General features: G+C 43.9%; 1 protein-coding gene and 1 long non-coding RNA gene across 2 annotated transcripts in view; both read left to right on the forward strand.

Annotated features, from left to right (window-relative positions):
- Window positions 1–16,107, forward strand: part of nphp4 (nephronophthisis 4) — a 517,372-nt gene that overhangs the window by 2,518 nt on the left and 498,747 nt on the right. The gene's annotated exons all lie outside the window — the stretch shown is intronic.
- On the forward strand, window positions 898–4,201 carry LOC147100510 (uncharacterized). The gene is made up of 2 exons (XR_015073517.1): window positions 898–2,995; window positions 3,251–4,201. It is a non-coding gene; the product is annotated as an uncharacterized LOC147100510 (long non-coding RNA).

The raw sequence follows: 16,107 nt of genomic DNA on the forward strand, positions 1-16,107 counted from the left end.
TTACATCACTGATTGCAAAATGTCACCAAAATGTGAATTTCCTCAATAATTAATGTATCTACATCATGAAATACAGGTGTAAATTCAAAAGTTTTTTAAAACAGATCATCATAGTAACATAGCACAGAAGGAGGCATTTGTCCCACGTGCCTGTACTGGCTCTTTGGTATAGCTGTCCAATTAATCCCACTCCCCTGCTCTTTCCCACAGCCCTGTTAATAAAAAAAAAAAAAAATCTTTATTCCCTATTATACATTTTTATGCAGCTGTCTCAAAAAATCTGGACTAGTTTGCCATGTTGAAAACCAAATAACAGCAGAGTTGGGGTTTCGGATCATGGTTTCAGTTCTGATGTTTGCTGTTCTGGGATTGGGGCAGAGCAGAGGTACTGCAAATATCGATGCTAAAGTCGATCTGGGAGTGCTTGATTTTGGCACTGGATGTGTGAAGTGGGAATGTTTTCCATTTTGGAGTGCTAGCATCCTTTGCTTTGACAGTCACAAAAAGTACCCCAAAAAGTTTGGCTTATATTAAGAATGATGTACACCAAATATGTTACTTGTTCAGAATTAAATTTTATGAGTTCACTGTTGCTGTATGGTATTTGGCAGAACTTAGTGGGTTTACACAAATAGTTTTCAGTGGTAATACAAAAGCAAAATACTGCTGATGCTGGAAATCTGAAATAAAAACAGAAAATGCTGGAAATACTCAGCAGGTCAGGCAGCATCTGTGGAGAGAGAAACAGAGGCAACGTTTCAGGTTGATGACCTTTTGTCAGAACTGGAAAAAGTTAGAGATGTAACAGATTTTAAGGAAGTGCAGGGGCAGGGAGAGGGGAGGAAAGAACTAAAGGGGAGGTCTGATAGGTTGGAAGGCAGGAATGATTAAATGACAAACGGCATGATTGTACAAAGGAAAAGGAGATGGTAATGGGACAGGTAAAGAAACAAAAGATGAGCCTAGGAGAGGTGTAAATGGGAATGGCAGAATCATCAACAGCTGCCATCTGAAAAAGTAGGAGCAGAGGTTATGGTCTGAAATAGTTGAACTCGATGTTGAGTCCAGAAGGCTGTAAAGTGCCTAATCGAAAGATGAGGTGCTGTTGCTCGAGGGTGCGTTGAGCTTCGTTGGAATAGTGTAAGAGGCCGAGGTCAGAGTGTGAGTGGAGTGGAGAATTAAAGTGACAGGCGACCGGAAGCTCGGGGTCACGCTTACGGACTGAACGGAGATGTTCCGCAAAGCAGTCACCCAATCTACATCCTTCCAGGTGAAACAGCGATTTACTTGCAATTTAGTATACTGTATTCACTGCTCACGATGTGGCCTCTTGTACATTGGGGAGAAGAAACGCAGATTGGGTGACCGCTTTGCGGAACACCTCCGATCATTCCGTAAGCGTGACCCCGAGCTTCTGGTTGCCTGTCACTTTAATTCTCCGCTCCACTCCCACTCTGATCTCTCTGTCCTCGGCCTCTTACATTGTTCCAACAAAGCTCAACAGAAACTTGAGGAACAGCACCTCATCTTTCGATTAGGCACTTTACAGCCTTCCGGACTCGACATCGAGTTCAGCAATTTCAGATCATCACCTCTGCTCCTACTTTTTCAGATGGCAGCTGTTGATGATTCTGCCATTCCCATTTACACCTCTTCTAGGCTCATCTTTTCTTTCTTTACCTGTGCCATTACCATCTCCTTTTCCTTCGTATAATCATACCTTTTGTCATTTAATCTCTCCTGCCTGCCACCCTCCCTATCAGACCTTCCCTTTAGTTCTTTCCTCCTCTCCCTGCCCCTGCACATGCTTAAAATCTGTTACATCTCTAACTTTTTCCAGTGCTGATGAAAGGTCATCGACCTGAAACGTTAACTCTGTTTCTCTCTCCACAGATGCTGCCTGACCTGCTGAGTAATTCCAGCATTTTCTGTTTTTATTCCAGTGGTAATACTGTGTTAATTTGAATTGACTATAGAAAATTCTTCATATATGCTTGAATGTGCATTTCAGAGGAGCATTTGATATGACAGTGGTATGAGGAAAATCAGCTCTGTGGAGGTATCTTTGAAATAGGAATTAGATCTTTATATACTGCTATTGATCTATAGAGGTGTTACAAAAGGAATGAACAGTAAAGCTCTATTAATACCATCTTAATATTGGAGCCTTTAACCGCAATTTGTAATTACACAGTGGCAAATAAAAAATCTGCCCTTTGCGTGTTTGGAATCATCCATTATGTCTTCCTGAAGTGAAGAGAAACAGAGGACGAGTAATCATTTACAAAAATGAGGGTGATATTCTGACTTGCGGTTTGCTGGATCGCTTCAATGATGCAGCTCAACTGGGAACACTGGATATTCTGATGAATGTCACAGGGTAATAATCCATTTGGAAGCATATTGGAACATGCAGATCTATTATTTTGGTGAGGCACTTTGTTTTGTGACTAATGCAAATTAATATCATGGCACAGAGTGTTAGTAGTTGAGGTGGTAAAGGTGGAAATTCAGTTGAGAAGCAGAGATGGCAATGCTTTACCACATCGTATTGTTTGTTCAAATCAGTTTATAGAATTCAAAGTGCCACACTACTAGTTCCAGACAGGTAAGTATATATGTGAATCCTCATCTCTTTTAATTAAAAAAAAAAAAAAAATATTTTAAAAAGTCTGAAATTGAACAAATAGTACAAAATTGCAGGAAACATAAATTACATTACAACAGTGACTACACTTCAAAAGTACTTCATTGGCAGTTAAGCGCTTTGGAACATCTTGGGGTCATGAAAGGCACTATATAAATGCAAGTTCTTTCCTTCTTCTTTATCTCAAAAAAAAAAGTGGCAAGGAAGAAAGTTGAATTTAATTATCAAAGGTCCAAAGCACACTGAAGAGGATGTGATTTAGTAATAAAAAGCACTCACTTGATCTGAAGAAGTGATAGATAAACAACTCAAAATACTTCAGGAAGGACAAAATTAATTTCCAATGTGGTAAGTTTAAAAGAGTTCTTTTTACACCTATTGTACAGTAAAAGTAGTTGGAAAGTATTGTATATGATGTGTATGTTAGCTTGCCAAAACTTTATAAAGTCACTAATATACATGTAGAATTTTTAAAAAAATATTTATATTCTGCAGATACGCTTGACTTGCATACGTTATGCTCTGCTTGTCTAGTGTCTGCAGGAGTCTCTCCATTTCCAATGGCCTTGTGTCACACATTCTCTAATATTTTTATCCCCACAGTGAAGTAATGTTCATTCAGCTGTGCTGCATCCATCCACAAATCTTTAATCATCTCAGAAGACAACAAAGAGATGCACAAGTGAGAAGAATTTTCTGAAGAGGAATAAAATCATCACCACCCACCAAGCATATACGATCCAAGGAGGGAAATATACAGCGTGTTGCTGAGCAGTGAGAAGCCCCATTTCCTGTTGCGGGACCATGTGCAGGGCCTGTCCAAGGTACTACAAATACGTGGGAGGGTCTGCAAAAACACATCATCATCCACATAAAGCAGGTGGCCCCTCGACACCCCACTGCCATTCCAAAGCTATGTAGATGATGGTACATGCTGCTTGATGGAGACCACTGAACAATGTCGGTGCCAGTGTAAATCTGAAACATCCTTGTGGAGACTAAAGTTGTTAAGTTCCATAATATTATTCAGTTGGACCACACATTTGGTGGAGCTTATTGTCTGGAGAGCCAATCTGTCTTTCCACATTCGTGTGAAACTAGTTACCCATGTTACTCTAGGATTCTGCTGTGCCGAGCTCCCTTGAGCCCTTTGAAGGCTTCTCTGATGGGGCTCTGTATCCAGCATCCATTTCTTCTGTAGCCCCTGATCTGGACTGTGCTCTGTAGAACATCCTTCGACAGATGGATCCTTCCAAATCTCAGCAGCTGGTTTGTAAGTCTGCAAATGGAAATGAGTACCTGAGTTTCAGTATTGAGATCATTCATGCCTTTCATAAATATTAAGAAGATAGTGATTTTTCATCAGTTTATCTTTTGCACATCTTGTAGTATTGTGTAGATGTGACTTAGAGGAATATTTATAATTTTGTATTTATCTATTCCTTTCAAGTGCATCATCTAAGATTGTAACGGAAAGATATAACTTTATTAAAAAATGTAATTGACATTTAATTTACATGGCATTTTTCTGAAGTAAAATATTTATTTTTCTTACATATGTCTCCTGTGTCATCTTTCGCCTCTCCATGCCAGTTTTTTGTGCTCATTATAGAGTGGATTCGGCAGCATGGGGGCTGTTCACTACCTGAAAGGAACTGACGGTTTCTGGTATGTTCAGCCACAGGTTCCTGCTGAAATTGAAAATATTCATATGGAGGGTATCTGGATTTATTCTAATAACAGTATAATCCATTTTCCTTTATATCTATTTATTTATCTTCTACCTAGATCGATTATGTAATGTGTATGTGCAGAAAAGTACACTGATGTAATGCACAAAGAGTATGCATAATATTCCATTGTATTCCATGTACATCAGAATGGTATCCACACTGACATATTTTGAGTGCTTTTTTCCTCTTTCTGGAGGAATTGAGTATTGCTGGGGCAAGGTTCTCTGGCATGAGTAGCCTTTCAAAACTGCACTCAAATGACCATTCTTCACCTGTGAGTCTAAATATTTTGGGTCAACAGACTGTTCTACCTTTTGGAGGCCATCACATTTGAGCCGGATCCTATTCTGACCAGACATTTGGACAAGTGTACTTTCTATCGGATATATCTGGAAAGCAATCAGGAAAAGGAACCTAGTTAATTCCCCCCATCCTGCCTCCATAGCCCATGGGTGCTTAGACCAATTGTAGTGACCCAGTTGTGATCAGATAACCGAGCATAGACCAGTGTATTGAATCTGGGAACTTCTGGTCTGTACAGCTCGGGTGTGTTAGACAATGCCTTTTTCTGAACGATTTTTAGAAAAAATTGACTCCGATCATAGAGTTTACTCCACAGCTGTAGTTTAAGACTAGGTATGAGTGTGATGTATAGCATATTATTTAGAATTTACAGAATGCCTAAAACCAATTGTATCTTACCCCTTGGACCAAAATGGTGTTAAGTATTTATTACTGTGTAAACGTGTCAAAATTTTGAAAGGATGTAAGTAATACCCCAAATGCCTAGGCTGCTATTTTTGGCATGGGTGTGAATTGGCATAAATTTTTTCTCCTAATTTCCTCAATAGTTTTAAAATGTTGAATATTATTGCTTGTTCTTGGTGAATGAGTCATAACAGAAAATCATTTATAATGTATTTTTTTATAAAGTCTTTATCTGTATGCTGTAACCTCGAGATCTGTTTGCCTAATATTAAAGGGGGATTGCATTCATGAAAAAGTGTTTGGCAACAATCTTTTTTGTTTGGGGAAGCAGCAGACCCATCTGTCTTTTTTGTCGCAGTGACATCATGTGCCAGTGACAGGTTGATGTGCCTCAGTGTGATTTATGTAATTGCATTGTGTGTTTATTAATGAACAGAAGATAAAAAGATGTCAATTTCTTTTTAGTGAATGTGCCCTTTAAATGGAACGTTGGTGTCAATGTATATATCAATACTTGTGGGAAGAATTCTATTCCCTGTGGTTGCATGTTGAAACAATCGCTCAGGTGCCACCTCTGTGTTCTGTTGTTCTCCAGTCCTTGAGGTGACTGTTGTATTCTGACATGATGGACCAGTTTGTATGTATTTACATATGAAATAGACCTTAGTTTTAATGTTAATGTGTAGGTCTGACCATTGATTCACAGACCTGTTGCAAACCTTCCACCTCTCACGTGATGGTTTTCTTTCAGTGGCCCTATTCTCTCCACCAGAGTTGAGCTGTCACACACAGATATTTTTGTCAGATGTTGAAAGACATATAACTCCGATATTAAAAAGAAAGAATTTACCAATTTACCAATATAGTGCTTTTCATATCCTCGGGACATCTGAAAATGATTAATAGTCAATTAATTACTTTTGAAGCGTAGTTACTGTTATATAGGCAAAAGCAGCATCCGATTTACACGCATCAAAGTCCTACAAGTACCAATGAAGTGAATGACTGACTCTTTAATCTGTTTTTGGTGGTCTTTGAAGGGTAAATGTTGGCCAAGAGAGCTGCCTAAGCTTCTTTGAATAGTGCATGGGATCTTTTGCGTCTACCTGAACAGGCAGAGGGTTTAATGTCTCGATATAGTATTCCCTCAATACTGCACTGAAGTGTTTGTCTAGATTATGTGCTCAGGTCCTGTGGTGTGGCTTGAACATATGATCATCTGAATCAGGCAAGAGTGGTACTACTGAGCCAAGTTCACTCTTGAAGGGTGGTGAGCTGAGTGCATATGATAAATATAGGGGCGACAATATAGATGAGATGTATAGAAGGAAGACACATATGGAGATTAGAAAGGCTAAGAACTTGAATGAAAGATGATCGGCAATCAACATGGAAATGACATGGTCTTTTAAATGCATTGAAATATAGAAAATCACAAGGCTGGAAAAGACCGTCTGTCCATTTAGTCTGCCTTCCTGTTGGTCTACCAGTTATAACCGATGATGTGTTTCTCTTGTCCAATTTGACCTTGAAAGAGATCTAATAAAGAAAGGCTTGCATTTATATAGCGCCTTTCATGACCTCAGGATGTCCCAAAGCGCTTTACAGCCAATTATGTAGTTTAAAAAAAAATGTAGTCACTGTTGTAATGTAGGAAATACAGCAGCTAATTTGTGCACAGCAAGATCCCACAAACAGCAATGTGAACAGATCATCTGTTTTGTAGTGATGTTGATTGAGGGATAAATATTGGTCAGGACACCGGAGAAAACTCCTCTGCTCTTCTAAATAGTGCAACGGGATCCTTTACGTCCACCTAAAAAGGCAAGATGGCACCTCTGACAGTACAGCACTCTCTCTACCGCACTGGGGTGTTGGCCTAGATTTAATCTACTTGCCGTTACAACCTTGCTCGCTAAACTATTCCAAAAACTGACCACCCTCTCAGTGCTTAATAAATACTTTCTCAGTTTTTGCAGAGGAAGGTGAAAGTGAGACAAAAGGGTAACCTGATGGAAGAACTACTATTTTTTTTTCCATTCATGGGATGTGGGCGTCGCTGGCAAGGCCAGCATTTATTACCCATCCCTAAGTGCCCTTGAAGGTGGTGGTGAGCTGCCTTCTTGAACCGCTGCAGTCCGGTTGGAGATTAGGAAGGCCAAGTGAAAGTATGACATATTCAAACAGAAACGATTTCCCAAAAAAGTGAATGGGACTAAGATGGTTACTTTCACTTCTGTAAAGTGCTTTGGGATGTTTTATGTTAAAGATGCTATAGAATTGTAAGATTTTGTTGTTACAAAAGTAGAAACGTCACCACCCCAAATGATATGCATCTGAGATTAGGAAAGAGATGGTAGCTGCACTAACCATAATTTTCTAAAAACTTTTGTAAATGGAAAAGACAGCAGCGTGACAAATGATCCACCTCTGTTCAAGAAGGGAGAAAGGGATAGGAATCCGAATCATAGAAATTTACAGCACAGAAGGAGGCCATTAGGCCCGTCTTGTCCGTGCCGGCCGACAAAGAACTATCCAGCCTAATCCCACTTTCCAGCACTTGGTCCATAGCCTTGTAGGTTAGGGCACTTCAAGTGCATACCCAAGTACTTTTTAAATATGATTTCTGCCTCTACCACCCTTTCAGGCAGTGAGTTCCAGACCCCCACCATCCTCCTACCAATTACTTTAAATCTATGCCCTCTGGTTATCGACCCCTCTGCTAAGGGAAATCGGTCCTTCCTATCCACTCTATCTAAGCCCCTCATAATTTTATACACCTCAATTAGGTCTCCCCTCAGCCTCCTCTGTTCCAAAGAAAACAACCCCAAGCCTATCCAATCTTTCCTCATAGCTAAAATTCCCCAGCCCAGGCAACATCCTTGTAAATCTCCTCTGCACCCTCTCTCGTGCAATCACATCCTTCCTGTAATGTGGTGACCAGAACTGCACACAGCATTCTCGCTGTGTCCTAACTAGTGTTTTAAGGTAGGAAGTTATATGGCCATTATGTTTTATCTTAGTTGTGGGTAAACCTCTATGCCTGGAATTTCTGAAGAGCTCTCCCGCTTGTCCATCGTAACTTCGGTAGAAGAACAGCGTCAATGGCCATTTACGTTTCTCCGGGTTTTCTGCCGATCGGCCAAAGTTACAGTGCACGAATGGGAGAACCCCTGTGGAGTTGCGGGAAAAGTGGGCACGGATTTGGGAGGCGACAACACATTCAAGGACTTTGGAGAGAAATGGGAGGTTGGAGATGGGGTGGTATTTTGCAAGGACAGAGGGGTCAAGGGTGGGCTTTTGAGGAGGGGGGAGGATGACTGCAGATTTGAAGAGGAGAGGACAGTAACAATGTGCAATGTTTATTTCGATGGTGATCTTTTTATAAAAAAAGAGCAAGAGCCGTTGAGGCTTGCCAGGCAGGTGAGGTTGTACCACAGGAAGACTGTGACCTCCCACCTGCAAACACAGGCAGAGACATACTTATCAGGATTTGTCTCTGAAACTCTGTAGCTAGGCTCTGCTTCAGAACTGGCACTACCAGTAGCTGTGAAGGTTGCATCAGCTCTTACCTCTTATACTGCAGCCTTATTGCAAGCATGCTACACTGCTGCCCTATGGGAAGGGTCCCCTGGAGTGAAAACATTTTGCACCAACCTCATGCAGCATAATTATCTGTTCAAAATTATGACGGTTTTGATAGAGTAGATAGGGAGAAACTGTTTCCACGGGCAGGATGGTCGGTAACTAGAGGACACAGATTTAAGATAATTGGCAAAATATTAATCGGGGAAATGAGCAGAATTTCTTTTACACACGAGTTGTTACAATCTGGAATGTAATATGTGAAAGGATGGTGGAAGCAGATTCAAGAGTAACTTTAAATTGAATTGGATATATCCTGGAAAAGGAGAAATTTGCAGGGCTATGGGTAAAGAGAAAGGTTGTAGGACTACTTGGATAGCTCTTTCAAAGAGCCGGCACAGACACGATGGGCTGAATGGCCTCCTTGGTGCTGTATTATTCTATGATAATGTCTCCTTAACAAATGATGAAACAACAAAAACTTTCATTTATATTCCTTTTGATGTAGAAAATGTCCCAAGGCGCTTCACAGAGGTGCAAGGAAAAAAAAATTGACACTGAGCCAAAGAAGGATAGTAGGAGGAGTGGCCAAAGTGGTGGATTTTATCTTTGAATGAGGAGAGGGAGGTGGGGAGCTGTAGGAGTTTAGGAAGGGAATTCCAGAACATGGAGCCTAGGCGGCTGAAGGCCTGACCACCAATGGTGGGGTGAAGGGAGTGGTAATGCACAATAAACCAGAGTCAGAGGAATGGAGAGTTTGGGGGAGAAGTGTAGAGTTACTGAGATAAGGAGGGGCCTATTTCTTCCTCTGTTAAATCGCCTGATTCTGCCCCTGCCTCAGCTCATCTGCTGCTGAAACCCTCATCCATGCCTTTGTTACCTCTAGACTTGACTATTCCAACCCACTCCTGGCCTTTAAACGTCACATACATTTGTGATTTTCCAGTTTCCTACATTACAACAGTGAATACACTTCAAAAGTACTTCATTTGCTGTAAAGCGCTTTGGGACGTCCTGAGGCTGTGAAAGGCGCTATATAAATGCAAGTCTTTCTTTTCTATCTTTCCCCTGTTAAGTCAACTGCCCACACAAGACCAAAGTTACTCTCGGAGCTGTGAATAAGTATGGAAATGTGCTGACCCAGGAAAATTGCATGCTGTCAACACATTGCTCTTTGGGCTAGATCACCTCGATAACTTAGCCATTCCGAACTGAACCATGTGCCAAAACTTAAAAATCTATACTCTTCAGTGGAGAAAACTGATGTTTAGCAATGGAACATCTGTACTGCCCAAACCTTGGATACTTTTTGACATCTAATTGGAATTTCATCATCTGTTGGATGCTTGTACATATGACTGGACCTCACACTAGCGCTGGCTGCATTTGTTAGAACAAATTGAGAAGAACACTGTTCTACTTTCTGCGTTTAAATTGATGAAAGACAGGTGGTTTACGCTCTTGAATCCATCACCTAGATCTCCATCCCATTAGCCCCCTTGACATTGCAATTTCAGTTGTATCATTGAAGATGGGAATTGTAGTCCTTAGTCAGGATCAAAAGAGTTTAAAAGTTAATAGAGTCTAGTGTTACATGAATAGAGGGTTTCAGCTTTTTGCTTGTAGCAGTAATTGAATAGTCAAAGTTTTCTGGAAATCTTGAATGTTTGAGTTTCAATTTCTCTTGAAGGACAGCATGACCGATTCAGATTTTGCTTACGTGAAGGGCAGAGTAGAGAATTGGTTGCTTGCAATTAAACTTGTGTTTACGGTGTTTTAAAAGGGAGAGAAAACGTGAGAGCAGTTATTACAAAAGGAAGATGAAGCAATGTTGACAGACACAAAGGGCAGGATTTTCATTGGGCCATGGAGGCGGGATTGGAGGCGCGCGGGTGGTTAAAATTGCAAAAACTGGCGGGTGGGCCCGACCCCGCCTCCATCCTGTCTCCACGCAATTTTCAAAAATTTGTGTCTGATGGTCCCGTCTCCGTCCCGCCTCCAAGAGGCAGGATAGGCCGTTAAGGCCCTTAACAACCATTAAATTGCCTCTATAATGCCATTTTGAATGGCCATTGCGATTTTAACCCTTTTCCCACGTGAAACACGCCTGTTCTGAAACACGACGGTGAAACCTGGCGGGAGCACAGTTGGATTGCTGACTATCAGCTGCAGGTCAACCATTAAAGAGGAGATTTGATCAGCCATCATTTGCAGTTGGCAGGACTTTGTAGTCTCAGGTCTGGGGGAACTTTTAGAAGGCATAACCACAGCTGTGGAAGTTTGGAGCCTGACACCCATCTCCAGTGTGACCGCCTGGGAAACCCCCCTCGCCACCTTCACTGAGTGCTTCCTCAACTGAAGCATCTACCAGAAGCATGGGAGCCATTTATTTCCTTCCCTTCTGGATATTAGATGAGGCCGAACAACAGCAGCCCCAACAGCAGCAGCAACAACAGGCACGCCAAGCTGCTGCTCACCCACTTGAAGCTGCACAGGCCAGAAGGGGCCAGCGCATGGAAGCCCGTCGGCGCAGGAGACCCCCCCCCCAAACAGGGTCTACAGATACAGGGTCAGCTATCTCAACATGTCTGAGCAGCAGTGCCAAAGACAGCTCCGACTTTCACGAGAGGTAGTGGGTGACATCTGCGCAATGCTGCGACAAGACCTGCAGGCCAGAGGACCAGGTGGACAACCCTTACCAGTGGCCATCAAAGTCACCACCGCACTCAACTTTTTTGCCTCGGTCATTCCGGGGATCAGCAGCAGACATCAGCGGTATCTCCCAGGCAACCGCACACACTTGCATCACGCAGGTAACCGATGCCCTCTTTGCCCTCGCGCACAATCACATCCATTTCACCAAGGATCGAGCAGGTGTCACGGCGCGTGCGGTTGGATTAGCTCATCTGGCAGGCTTTCCAAGGGTGCAGGGCATCATTGACTGCACACATGTGGCCCTTAAGGCACCCCATCTCAATCCAGGTATTTTTGTCAATCACAAGGGCTTCCACTCCCTTAACGTTCAGCTGGTGTGTGACCACAAGAAGGAAATTTTGCATGTTTGTGCCAAGTACCCTGGCAGTTGCCATAACTCCTTCATACTGCGCCAGTCTAGTGTGCCTCTGCTATTCAGTCCGCCAGACCAACTTAACGGATGGCTACTTGGAGACAAGGGCTATGCCCTGAGGATGTGGCTAATGACGCCATTGAGGAGACCATCCAGCGAAGCTGAGGAGAGCTACAACTCCAGCCACATGTCCACCAGAGCCATAATCGAGCAAACCATCAGTTTGCTGAAGATGCGCTTCAGATGCCTGGATAGATCCGATGGAGCCCTGCAGTACTCAGCAGCCAGGGTCTCCAGAATCGTTGTGATTTGCTGTGCACTTCACAACATGGCGCAGCTTCATGGCTTGCAGATTCCTGAGGACCAAGTGGCTCCTCACATATCCTCCTCAGATGAGGAGGAGGAGGAGGAGAGCGAAAATGAACATCCTGCAGAGGCCCATCAACCAGCGGCAGCAGTACACGAGAACGTAGCTGCCCGGGATGCAAGGAACGCACTCATCTTGGCCAAATTTGCTTAGCCTAGCCACTCAGCCACTTTTGCCTCGCATCTTCTTACCTGAGCATCGACAATGGCCACGAACCAGCTGATTCCCAACAATTTGACCACCATACTGACAATTGCAAGTAATCCTAAGCCCTCAATGTGGAAGTCCCATTCGCGAAATGACACACGCCACAACTACAGCAGCAGCCATCAGATTTTTTATGTACACGATTCATATGATGGCTTTTATACATAAAACATCAAATTTCACCCAAGTTACTACCCTTGTGACTATTTGTGCAGTATCTTTCTCTTACGCGTGCTCCTACGTGGTGCTTCCCCTGTGGCTTCAGCAGATGTGGAGGCCCCGTGCTCAATTTCTTGCTGCTCCTGTCTCGACACCTTTGGCAGGCGTCCTCTGGGGTAGCGAACTTGTGAGGGCTCGTCAACAGTCTGCTGCTCCTGCGGCTGTGCAGGGGTTGAGACGCCAATCTCAGTTGGGTGTGAACTCTGGTGGGGCTCTGACCAAGGGCTCTGCAGTGGCATGGAAGTGTGAGCGCTTGGAGAGGAGCCCCCACTTCCTTGATGTCTGCCACCAACTTCCCTCTCATGGGTCAGCTCCCCCTCAGTGCTTACAAGTGCCTTGATAGCACCTTGCTGCACATCAGGGGGGCCATGGGGACCCATATCTGCACTGGCAGTCCTACTCAGAGGGACTGCTATGAAGGTCTGGTTTCTCTGTTCAATAGCTGACCATCGCTCCTCCAGAGATGTCAGTCTATTCTGAACACTCACCATGTTTTCAACACTCTGGCAACTTAGCTCCTCCATGGCCGTAGCCATCCTTTCCATGGAACATAAGAACATAAGAAGTAGGAGCAGGAGTAGGCCATACGGCCCCTCGGGCCTGCTCCGCCATTCAATAGGATCATGGCTGATCCGAATCTAGACTCACGTCCACTTCCCTGCCCTCTCCCCGTAACCCCTAATTCCCTTATCTGCTAGGAAACTGTCTATCTCCATTTGGCAGATGCAATATAATGTTGGAAAGTGTGAGGTTATGCACTTTGGCAGAAAAAATCAAAGAGCAAGTTATTATCTAAATGGAGAGAAACTGCAAAGTGCTACAGTACAAAGGGATCTGGGGGTCCTGGTGCATGAAACACAAAAAGTTAGTATGCAGGTGCAGCAGGTGATCAGGAAGGCCAATGGAATCTTGGCTTTTATTGCAAGGGGGATGGAGTATAAAAACAGGGAAGTCTTGCTGCAGTTATACAGGGTATTGGTGAGGCCACACCTGGAATACTGCGTGCAGTTTTGGTTTCCATATTTAAGAAAAGATATACTTGCTCTCGAGGCGGTTCAGAGAAGGTTCACTCGGTTGATTCCGGAGATGAGGGGGTTGACGTATGAGGAAAGGTTGAGTAGGTTGGGACTCTACTCATTGGAGTTCAGAAGAATGAGAGGCGATCTTATCGAAACATATAAGATTGTGAGGGGGCTTGATCGGGTGGATGTGGGGAGGATGTTTCCACTGATGGGTGAGACTAGAACTAGGGGGCATAATCTAAGAATAAGGGGCTGCGCTTTCAAAACTGAGATGAGGAGAAACTTCTTCACTCAGAGGGTAGTAAATCTATGGAATTTGCTACCCCAGAGAGCTGTGGAAGCTGCCATCCTTTCCGTGGTGATGCATTCATGCGCCAATGACTCCGCAAAGACTCTGCTCATGTTAGCGAGGGACTCCTCCATTCGCTCCACACTCGCAGCGACCCTGGAGACAAAACCTGCCAGAGACTCCTGCATCTTTTCCTGGAGTGCCATCACCGCTGATACTGTGGATGGACCCAGAGGCAGAGGGTCGACATGCAGCTGAGCCGAGCTGGCAGAGTCCTGCGCCCTCCGACTAGGACTCTCCACTGCTGTCCCTGTCTCCACAATCTGCTGATGCTCACTTGTGAGTTGTGATACACCAGGTGACAACACTACTCTATGTCCCGAAGGTCCCACCGAGGTGTGAGTGTCTGCGCTGGTGCTGGGTGTGCTGAATTCTGCTGACGCTGCGCCCTCAGAGGTTGCAGTTTCCTCTGAGGAGTCTGGAGGCTCAGCCTGTTCCTCCTGGCTAGTGGGGACAGGTGCTTGCGATGGTCCTGTGAGGGAGTAAAGGAAAGAGTCAGAGATGTGGTGCCAAGGTTACATGCACATTGCATATTGCAGATGATCATTAGTCCATCTGTTAGAGCTTCCGAAACATTATCAGCGACTCATGCAATGTCAATGAGAGAGATGGAAAACTATTCTGTCACCAGCTTGGTGTGATGCACCCATCTGTCCGTTCCCCACATGCGCGTCATCCTCCACTCCTACGATCTCCAGGACCGCGTCCTCCCAGGGGGGGAGGTGGGCTACTGATGGTGGCCCTCCTCCTGTCAGCGCTAGTTCTCTTTTATTGTGAGCTCTCTTTTCCTGCAATGAGGGAGACAAGTGGAGGTTGAGTGAGAATGAAGGAGTGAGTGTAGAGAATCCATAGCATAGATGCTTAGAAGGAGACAAAGATGAAGTGAGGTGGCAAGACCAAGGGCCCTCCCTGTGTGTTGTCAGTTGTTTTCATAGCATCAGAGTGATAGGGAGTTTGAGGGCTGCATAGTTGAATAGTTAGGTGAATGTGACCATAGAGAGAGAGGGAATGGGTAAGGGTGCATGGATGTCAGTGTCAAGTGGGATGTGGAGGAAGAGATTGCTAAAGCTGAGTGCTGGTGAGGAAAGGCAATGGGGATCAGATTGAGGGTGATGGGAAATTCATACTCACTTTTCCAGTGCGCAGAAGGTCATGAAATCTCTTCCTGCACTGAATCCAGGTTCTGCGGGTAGCCGATAAGGAGTTGACCTTCTCTGCCACTTGCAGCCATGCAGCCTTTTTCTGCTGGGGAGGCTTCTTCCTCTCTGATGAAGGGAAGAGCACCTCCTTGTGGGCTCTTGCTCCCTCCACTAAAGCCTGCAGGGCAACGTCGTCAAAACGGGGTGCAGACCTCGGTCTTTCTCTGGCCATTCTGCTTCCAGCTCAGTGTATCAGCAAATGCCAAAATTCGTGTGGATAACACGAAATGCGGATTACACGACACCAACCCGCACCCGAATGAAAATCCAGCCCAAAGTGTCAACTTAAGGATTTCATTTGACACCAGAATCATCAAAACAAGTCAACTGCCATAGGACTGGAGAATTTATCCCACTCACTGAAATTCCTTCTCTAAACCTTTCTGTCTCTCCACATCCTACTCTTTTAAAATCTTCCTTAAAACATCTGACCAAACTTTTGGTCACCCCTCCTCATCTTTCCTTTGGCTTGGCTTCTGTTTTCTTTACGCCTCTGTGAAGTGCCTTGGGATGTTTTTCTATGTTAAAGGCGCTTTATAAATGTTGATGTAATTTGAAAGCATAATGTTTTACATTTGTGGAGATTTTACAGATGAATACTGTACTTCACTTTTTTGTTGAAATCCGTAGTACAGGGTACTTAGTAAATGTGGTAGCTTCAATAAAAGTTACACTTCCACTCCACTCCACTCATTTCTGGGGTACTAAAATGGAAAGTGTGCCAAATTTAAATGTAACATTTCAATTATGATTGCAGGTGTGAAAATCGGAACCAAGGACCTATTTAAAAATATGTGTATTTTTACCATAGATACCACTATAAATGTCATCTCAGTGGCTGGGGCTAATACTTTGCCTGTAGGGGCTAAAGCGGATTGAGTTTTTCCCAGCTGTGTGTCACTATGGCCATCCAAGCTCCATGGTTTCAAATCAACATCAGTTTAAATGCGGCCCATCTCAGAGGTTGGTTTTGTGCAGCCAGATTCGTGACCTGAATCCCTATT

The sequence above is a fragment of the Somniosus microcephalus genome, chromosome 25 (genome assembly GCF_052327205.1).
Source record: "Somniosus microcephalus isolate GS21.2 chromosome 25, FLI_Smic_1.0, whole genome shotgun sequence".
Lineage (NCBI taxonomy): Eukaryota > Metazoa > Chordata > Chondrichthyes > Squaliformes > Somniosidae > Somniosus > Somniosus microcephalus.